The sequence below is a fragment of the Furipterus horrens genome, unplaced genomic scaffold (genome assembly GCF_987537825.1).
Source record: "Furipterus horrens unplaced genomic scaffold, mFurHor1.1.pri manual_scaffold_6, whole genome shotgun sequence".
NCBI classification, from domain to species: domain Eukaryota; kingdom Metazoa; phylum Chordata; class Mammalia; order Chiroptera; family Furipteridae; genus Furipterus; species Furipterus horrens.
In genome coordinates, this window is record NW_028327176.1 from 54,710,401 (window position 1) to 54,719,652 (window position 9,252).

The window sequence follows — 9,252 nt, forward strand, 5'->3', positions numbered from 1 at the left end:
ATCCTTTGGTTTATTTCTAGCTTTCATATCTCCTTAAGTAACTCCTCAAAAGCAGCACCTTTGGCCCTGGCTGCTGTGGCTCAATGGATTGATTGCCAGCCTATGAACCAAAGGGTCGCTGGTTTGATTCCCAGTCAGGGCACATGCCTGGGTTGTAGGCCAGGTCCCTGGTTGGGGGCATGTGAGAGGCAACCACACATTTATGTTTCTCTCCCTCTCTTTCTCCTTCCCTTCCCCTCTCTCTAAAAATAAATAAATAAAATCTTTAAAAAAAAATAGCAATTTTGTCTTGGTCACCCTTGTATTCAGCTCCCATAATAGTGCCTGACACTCAATAAGGTAGAATAAATGCACAGATTTGTCCAAAGTGACCCAGTTAGTAAGTGGGAAAGCTTTGGTTAGGGATGGAGGACAGAGCAGTAAATATGCACATATTGTGAATAATGATTTTAAAGATTGTACAATTTAAAAATTAACAAATTAACTTCCGGCCAAGATGGAGGCATAGACAGACATGCTGCGTCTCCCTCCACACCTAAGAAGGAATACAACTGCCTCAAAACTAGAAACAACCAGAAGTTCCAGAAAATCAAACTACATGGAAGTCCAGCAAACAAAGATATAAAGAAGAAATACTCATCCAGACAGGAAGGAGGGGCGGAGCCAGGGCGGAGAGGACTCAGTGTGGTGGGAGCAGCAGCGGCAACAGAAGCAGGCCAGCAGAAAACGCAGTTACACGTTTTAAAAAGTCAGGAGGGACAACTGGGGAGCGTTCCCAGCTCCTCACCAGACCGTGCAGCTCACTGCCCCAGCACCGGGGAAAATCAAGCCTCATTGCTTCTGACTGTGCAAACCAGTGGGGGTTGGGACTAAGGCAGAAACTGCCAGTCTCTCAGCAGAGTCTGCTTATTTAAAGGGCCCCCACAGACCTAAAACATCCGCAGACCCACCCACTCTGGGAACGACGGCTAGGGCAGCAGCTAGAGGGGCGCCAGTCTGGTGCAGAAGTGCAAGAAGTGCCTGGAAAAGGGGAGAGTGTTGGACAAACGGCATTGTTCCTTCTCAAACCCCTCCCCCACATACAGCGCCACAACATGGTGAAATAGGTCGCCCATTAGGAATACCTAAGGCTCCGCCCCTTAAACGTAGTAGGAGCGGCAGCTCTCTCTGGGACACAGAAGCAAACAAACACAGGAGACTTCCAGCCAAGATGGAGGCCTAAACTGACACGCTCCATCTCCCTCCACAACTAAGAAGGAATACAACTACCGCAAAACCAGAAATAACCAGAAGTTCCAGAAAAGAAATGGAAGTCCAATATATGAAGTTATAAAGAAGTAGTGCTCATCTGGACAGGTAGGAGGGGCGGAGCTGGGGAGGAGAATTCAAGCTGTGCTGTCCACAGCAGCAGCAATGATGGCGGCAGGACAGCAGTAAGCATAGACACCCATATTTAAGGGGAGGTGAGAAGCACCTGGGGAACACCCTGGCTGCAGACCAGACCCGTCAGCTTGCGATTCCAAAGCTGGGGAAGGCAGACCTCCATTGCCTTGGACTGTGAGGCCCAGAGGGTGTGGGGATGGAGGAGAAGGCTCCCAGTCTCGGCAGAGAGTGAACGGCAGGAAACCATCTTGGACCCCCCATGCCCCCCCCAACAGAAAACTCCACAGCGTGGTGAGACGGGTTGCCTGGCTGTGACGAATGCACGGGGCTCTGCCCCCTATAGCATAGGAGGTGTGACAACCCTGCCTAGGAAGCAAAGGTAAACACAAAATGGTCAGGATGGCACAGATCATGATAGAGATCCCAGTGATGCAGCTGACCAGACAGCAAATTTCTAATCTAACAAAGCAGCAGATAGGAAATCTTTCTGAGGCTCAGTTCAGAGCTTTGCTTATAAAAATCCTTACAGACCTAACAGTAGATCTTGTGCAAGACAGGGAAGGAATGAAGGCTACTCCTGCTGAAATGAACAAAAACACATATGAAATTAGTGATGAGGGCAAGAAAACTAGGGGTCAAATCAACAAATCAAAACATAGGGAAGGAACAAACAGTCAACCAGTGCAGAAAGAGGAAACGAAAAGTGAGGAATATGAGGAGAGGCTTAGAAACTTATCAGACAGCTATAAGCGGGCCAACATCCAAATCATAGGGTTGCCAGAAGGTGAAGAAGAACTAGAAATTGAAAAATTATGTGAAAAAATATTGAACTTCCCTAACTTGGGGAAGGAAATAGACTTACAGGTCCAGGAAGCACAGAGAGTTCCAAAACAAATGGACCCAGGGAGAACCACACCAAGACACATTATAATCAAAATGTCAAAATTAAGGATAAAGAGAGAATCTTAAAAGCAGCAAGAGAGAAGAAGAGAATTACATACAAAGGGGTCCCAATAAGACTCTCAGCTGATTTCTCAAAAGAATCTCTGCAGGCAAGAAGAGACTGGCAAGAAATGTTCAAAGTAATGAAAAGCAAAAACCTACAACCATGATTACTCTATCCAGCGAAGCTGTCATTCAGAATAGAAGAACAGAGAAAGTGCTTCCAGGACAAAGTAAAACTGAAGGAATTCATCAGATCCAAACCACTGTTATATGAAATGTTAAAGGGACTTGTTTAGGAGAAAGAGGATCAAAACTATGAACATTAAAATGAAAACTGTATCACAACAACCAACAATAGAAGCTAGGGAATTGAAACAAAGGCAGACGAAGTAGGCAATGGGAGTGGGAAAAGAATTATAGGTATGGGGAACATTTGGGGGGGAGGTCAGTGGGGAGGGAGAAAGGGGAAAGGGAGGGAGATGGTACAGGAATTAAGAAGCATAATAGGAGCAGGTGGAGTAGATAGGAAGATGTTGAGAAGAACTATATGCACAACCAAAGGACATGGACTAAGGGGGAGGGGGACAAATTGAGGGAGGGTGTCACTTGGTGGAGGTGAACAAAGGGAAAAGAAATTGGGACAACTGTAATAGCATAAACAATTAAATTAAATTATAATTAAATTAATCATACAATATAAGGTTAACTTTTAGAAGGTAAAAGGAAAGTATTAGAAAATAAATGCTACAAATACAGTCGTTTGTCTTTATTTAGAAATGAATGATAATGCAATATCACAAATCAAAACTTCTGAAATTTTCACAAATTGTACGGAGAAGGAAATTTAGAACTTTAAATGCTTTAATTTTTTTTAAAAGAATCAAAATATATGAATTAAGCATTTGACTCCAATTAGAAAAAAGACTGAAATATACTAGGAAAGCCAAAAAGAAATATAAAAGCAGATATTACTGAATTTTAAAATGAGAGAATTGGTAGATAATTGATAGTTATTTTTTGAAAATAAAATAGCCAAAGTCAGGGAAAAAAATAGATACAACAAATGCACATTGTAATAACGTCCTATATAGGACTTCTGGTCAAGATAGAAGCATAAATAAACATACCTGACCTCCTTGCACAACTACAGCAAGAATTGCAACGAGACTACAAAACAAATATCACCCAGAAACGTCAGAAAGTCGAGCTATATGGAAGTTTGCCAACCAAGGATTTAAAGAAGCCACATTCATTCAGACGGCTAGGAAGGATGGAGATGAGCAGAGAAACATGGAGAGGGGCAAAGGCATGGAGATGCAGAGAGGCATAGTGGAATGGCACAAGGTGGCTCAGAGAGGCACGGAAACATGGAACAGGCAGTCCTACATTCATGTGTGGTGGTTAAAAATCAGGAGGGCTATGTTGGGAGTGAGGAATTCCAGCCCCAGACCAGACTACCCAGCCCAGGGTTCAAGCATCAGGAAGATAAGTCCCCGTAACTTCTGGCTGTAAAAACCAGTGGGGGTTGGGGCAGCAGAAGAAACTTTGGGTTTCTCAAGAGATTTCTCTTAAAGGGCCTGTAAGGGACTTAGGATTCATGTAGACCCACCCACTCTGGGACTCAGCACCAGGGCAATAGCTGGAAGGGCACCAGTGGCATACAGGGAGAAACTGAAGTTACTGGCATCAGGGTGAGTGCTGGGAGATAGTTTTCTCCCGGGCAAAACTCCAGAGGCCAGGCAGCATCATTGTCCCCTCTCCAAGCCCTCACCATAACAGAGCCTCAGAGTGGTGACACAGGGCTGCCACGCCCTGGCAATTACCTAAGGCTCTGCCCCATTCAACTTACAGGTCACTTTTTCTACAATAGGCCACAGTACTAAGACAGGGAGTCAAAGCAGCTTTACCGAATACACAGAAGCAAACACAGGGAGGCTTCCAAATTGAGGAGACAGAGAAATATGGTCCAAATGAAAGAACAGAGCAAAACTCCAGGAAAAGAACTACAGAAAACGGAGATAAGCAACCTATCAGATGCAGAATTCAGAACACTGGTTATCAGAATGCTCAAAGAGCTCACTGGGTACTGCAACAGCATAAAAAAGACCCAGGCAGAAGTGAAGGTTACAGTAAGTGAAATTAAAAAAAAATCTACAGGGAAACAACTGTGGAGGGGATGAAGCTGACAATCAAATCAATAATTTGGAACATGAGGAAGAAAAAAATCAGAACAGCAAGAAGAAATAGTTCTTAAAAAACGAGGATGGGCTAAGGAGCACCTGGGACATCTCCAGATGTACCAACATCCAAATCATAAGGGTACCAACAGGAGAAGAGGGAGAGCAATAAATTGAATATTTATTTGAAAAAATAATGAAGGAAAACCTAATTTTTTTTTATTTTTTATTATTTTTTTTTATTTTAGTAAACCTTTAATTGCAAATTCCATTCTGTGTATTGATTTTTGAGAAAAAGACATTGGAAATCTATTTTTCCTGAGCACAGGAATACAAATGATAGCAAGACACATTTTAGTAGCTACTAAAGAAAAGGATTTTTTGCAAATAGCATTTTAAAAGCCACTGTCATTCAAGCTAAGTAATAACAGATTAGGGTGTGATCTTATAGAAAGTTAATAAAAAAAGTTTTTCCCCCGGGACACAGCACTATTTGGTATGATCAGACTCTGAAGCTGGCCCATGATTTCTGAGTTCCATTTCTCGCTGTTGGGCAGCCAGTCAGCTGGCTCTACTTTGGGCCAGAGAAGGAGGTAAAGGCCTTGTCACAGCCCGCCATGCATGCTTCGATTTCCTCCACCGTGCGGGGTACACAGGTCAGCAGCTCCATGCCACTGTCAGTCACCGCAACGTCCTCCTCAATGCGGACCCCACCAAACCCACGAAAGCGCTGCAGGACCTCACGATTAAAGAAGCAGGCACGTGCCGGGTCAGCCAGGGCCTCGTCCAGGAGGTGGTCGATGAAGTAAATGCCAGGCTCCACGGTGAGCACCATGCCTGGTTCCAGGTGCCGCGCGGTGCGCAGGCTCCGCAGGCCGGGCTCGTCAATGCGCTCCACGCCCTCTGGGTAGCCTCCCACGTCGTGCACATCAATGCCCAGGAAGTGACCGAGCCCATGCGGCATGAACACGGCTCCCAGGTGGGCCTGCATCATGGCATCAATGTTGCCGTTGAGGACACCGATGTGGGCCAACTCCTCCAGGTGGGTGCGGTCGGCCAGGCGGTGCATGTCAGGCCACCAAACGCCTGGCTTCATGGCGCTCATGACAGCACGGGAGCTCCGCAGCACCGCCTCATAGATGGCCTTCTGGTCTTTGGTGAACTTGCCATTGGCAGGAAAGGAGCACGTGATGTTAGAAGAGAAGCAGTAATACACGCCACCCATGTCAAACAGGCACATGTCTCCGTCCTGGAGGGTCCGGTCGTTGGGGGCCCCAGCATGTCCGTAGTGCAGTATGGCTGAGTTCTCACCGCTGCCGCAGATGCAGGTGTAGGAGCTGTGGCGCATGCCGCCCCGGGAGTAACAGTAGTGCTCGAAGAGGCTTTCCATCTCATATTCTTTCATTCCCACTTTTACAGCCTTCATTACCTCCCGGTGGGCCTCGCTGGAGATTCTACTGGTGTAGCGCAAAACCTCCAGCTCCATGTCCGTCTTGAAGACCCGGCATTCCACAATCTCTGGATGAAGAATGGTGTTGTTGACATTGAACTTGCTGATGCCCTCGAAGGAGGCCTCCCTGCAGACACTGCCGCTGTCGGTGTTGACGCCGCGCGAAGTGAGGAGGACAGAGGGGCTCTGTGAGGTCAGGACGCTGGCGATCTCATCTGCATACTTGACGTCATCCATGGCATACTTCTCCTTGAAGTGCTCCTTGGGATGGATCTTTCCCATCCAGGTGGCATGGCTGGCAGGAAGCCTTGGCACAAACAGGGTGGACTTCCAGGTGTCGACATCAATCACGCCGTAGCAGCCTGGCTCAGTGACTCCGAATGCCCAGTGAAAGAAGGACTCCTGGCGGAAGAGGACCCCAGTGTCGGTGCAGTAGCGCTGCGTCTCCTCCCCACCCTGCAGCAGCAGGACAGAGCCTGCCTGCACGGCCAGGTTCTTTCGCAGACGCTCACACAGGCGCCGCCTGTTCAGTGCGAAGAGGGCCAGTGGCACCTTCAGGGTTTCGTTCCCCAGCCAAAACCATGGTCCAGAGATAGTCACCATGTTCAACCAGCTCCAACGTCACGTGAAGTGCAGCGTCCGAAAAACCTCCTAATTTGGTGAAGGAACTAGACATACAAGCCCAGGAAGCACAGAGTCTCAAATAAGCTAGACCCAAAGAGGACCACACTAAGACATGTCATAGTTAAAATGCCAAAGGTTAAAGTTAAAGAAAGAATCTTAAAAGCAGCAAAAGTAGAGAGTTACCTACAAAGGAATTCCCATAAGACTATCAGCTGATTTCTCATAAGAAACTTTGCAGACAAAAAGGGACTGGCAAGAAGTATTCAAAATCATGAAAAGCAAGGACCTACAACTTGGATTACTTTATCCAGTGAAACTATCATTTAGAATTGAAAGGCATATAAAGTGCTTCTCAGACAAGGTAAAACTAAAGGAATTCATCATCACCAAGCCATTACTATATGAAATGTTAAAAAGAATTAGGTAAGAAAAAGAAGCTCAGAATTATGATCATTAAATGACAATAAACCCACAACTATCAACAGTTGAATCCAAAAAACAAACTAAGCAAACAACCAGAATAGAAACAGCATCATAGGTATGGAGATCATTTGGAAGGTTATCAGTTGGGAGGGGGAAGAGGGAGAATGGGGAAAAGGTGCAGGGATTAAGAAGTACAAATTGGTAGGTACAAAATAGGGAAGTTAAGAATAGTATAGGAAATGGAGTAACCAAAGAACTTATATATATGACCTATAGACATGAACTAAGGAGGGAATTGCTGGAGGGGATAAGAGTACCAAGTGGAGGGGAGCAAAGAGGGAAAAATTGGGACAACTATAATAGCATAATCAATTTAAACTTTTTTAAAAAGAAAGTCCTATATATAACTAGACTGATTGAATGTGCTACTCAATGAAGTAGATAACTTTCTGGTACAAAAAAAAAATTGTACACATGAACAAAACTACAATTATTTTACAATAAGTAAAGGACTTGAAAAATCATATTCAATGAAGTGGAAAAAAGTGTGCAAGTATTATCTCCAGACACTTCTATGAATGAGTTCTTTCAAACTTGCAAGGCACAGATCATTCTTATGCCACTTTTTATTGTAAAAAAGCAATCACATAACCTAAAATTTGCCATATAAACCCTTTTAACTGTACCATTCTGTAGTGTTAAGTATACTCACATTATTGTAAAACCAATCTCCAAAACTTTTTTTATCCTGCAAAACTGAAACTGTACCCATTGAACATCTCCCCTTTTCCTCCTTCCCCAGACTCTGGCAAGCACCCTTCTCTTTTCTGTCTCTTTGAATTTGACTTCTTTAGATCATACAGTATTTTTCTTTTTGTGACTTCCTTATTTTACTTAGATATTGTACTCAAGGTTCATATATGTTATAGCATGTCGGAACTTCCTTCTTAAGGCTGAATAATATTCCGTACATCACATTTTGTGTATCCATTCATCCAGTAGTTGACACTTGGGTAGCCTCCACTTCCTGGCTCTTGTGAATAATGCTGCTGTGGATGTGAATATATAAATATCTCTTGCTATTTTAACTGTTGTAGAGCACAAGAAAATAAGAAAACCAACATAATTCATTTTTGTGAACATACATAATAAATTGTATACATACACGTCACACCATTTTCAATAATACAGATGCAAAAATCCTAACTAATGCACTAACAAATTCATCAATATAGTAAAGCAATAATGTTTCATAAATGCCAGGATTTATTGTGAATCTCTGTTTAGAATTTGCCCATGACCCCTCAGCTAGTAAGTGGTGGACCAGGAAGACAGCACAGGTCTGCCTGACTCCAGAGCCAGGATTGGTGAGTTTGTTGAGAAGGGACTGATGGCCCCTTAAAACACACCCACCAATTAATACATCACAGAAGTAGGTCAAAAGAAAAACAAAAAACAAAAACAAAAAAACAGACCCAAGAGCCTCTCAGAGATAAAAAGCATTTGAAGATGAAAATCAACATTTATTATTTATTTTTGAAACTCTCCTAGTAAATTAGGAAAGAAATAAGGTTCATTGACATGATAAAATATATCTTCTGAAACAACACTTAACATCATTTTTGATAAATAATGTCAGGGGCAAGACAGACCCATCCTGACTACTGTTATTCAATAATGTCCTGAAAGGATATTCTAGCCAATGTAAAGAAGTAGGATAAAGGGTTTACTACTGGAAAGCAGAAAATGGTTTTTGGCTGCAAACTAAATATCTACTTAGAAATCTGAAAATAATCATTAAAAAAACACCCAGACCTAACGAGGGAGCAGCGAGGATATCCAGTAAAATATATACATAAAACTTCTAAAATAGCTTTCTAGTACAGATAATAGTCAGTTGTGATTGCCAGGGAAAAAAAATTTCATTCACCCTGGCAACCAAAACTATAAACTACCTTGAAACAAAATTAGCAGGAAACATGCCGGGCTTACATGAAAAACACTAACTACTAAGGTTTACAGAGGGACAGGAAGAAGGTAAATAGACAGGTAAGCTATATTCCATGAGGGAAGGCTTGATGCTTAAAAGATGTTAACCCTTCTTTAATCCATAAATTTAAATGTAAATCTACAAAAATATTTTATCAACTTGAAAATAATATTTTAAAGTTAATCTGTAGTAAGTAAAATAACCATTTTAAAAATTAGAAGAAAAAGGGAGGGAAATTTTATTACCAGATAACTTATTAT

At 43.1% G+C, this 9,252-nt stretch overlaps 1 pseudogene; it reads right to left on the minus strand.

Annotated features, from left to right (window-relative positions):
• Nucleotides 1-4,748: 4,748 nt before the first annotated feature.
• LOC150006227 (xaa-Pro dipeptidase pseudogene) lies at nt 4,749-6,580 on the minus strand (annotated as a pseudogene).
• Between the last annotated feature and the right edge of the window lie 2,672 nt (nt 6,581-9,252).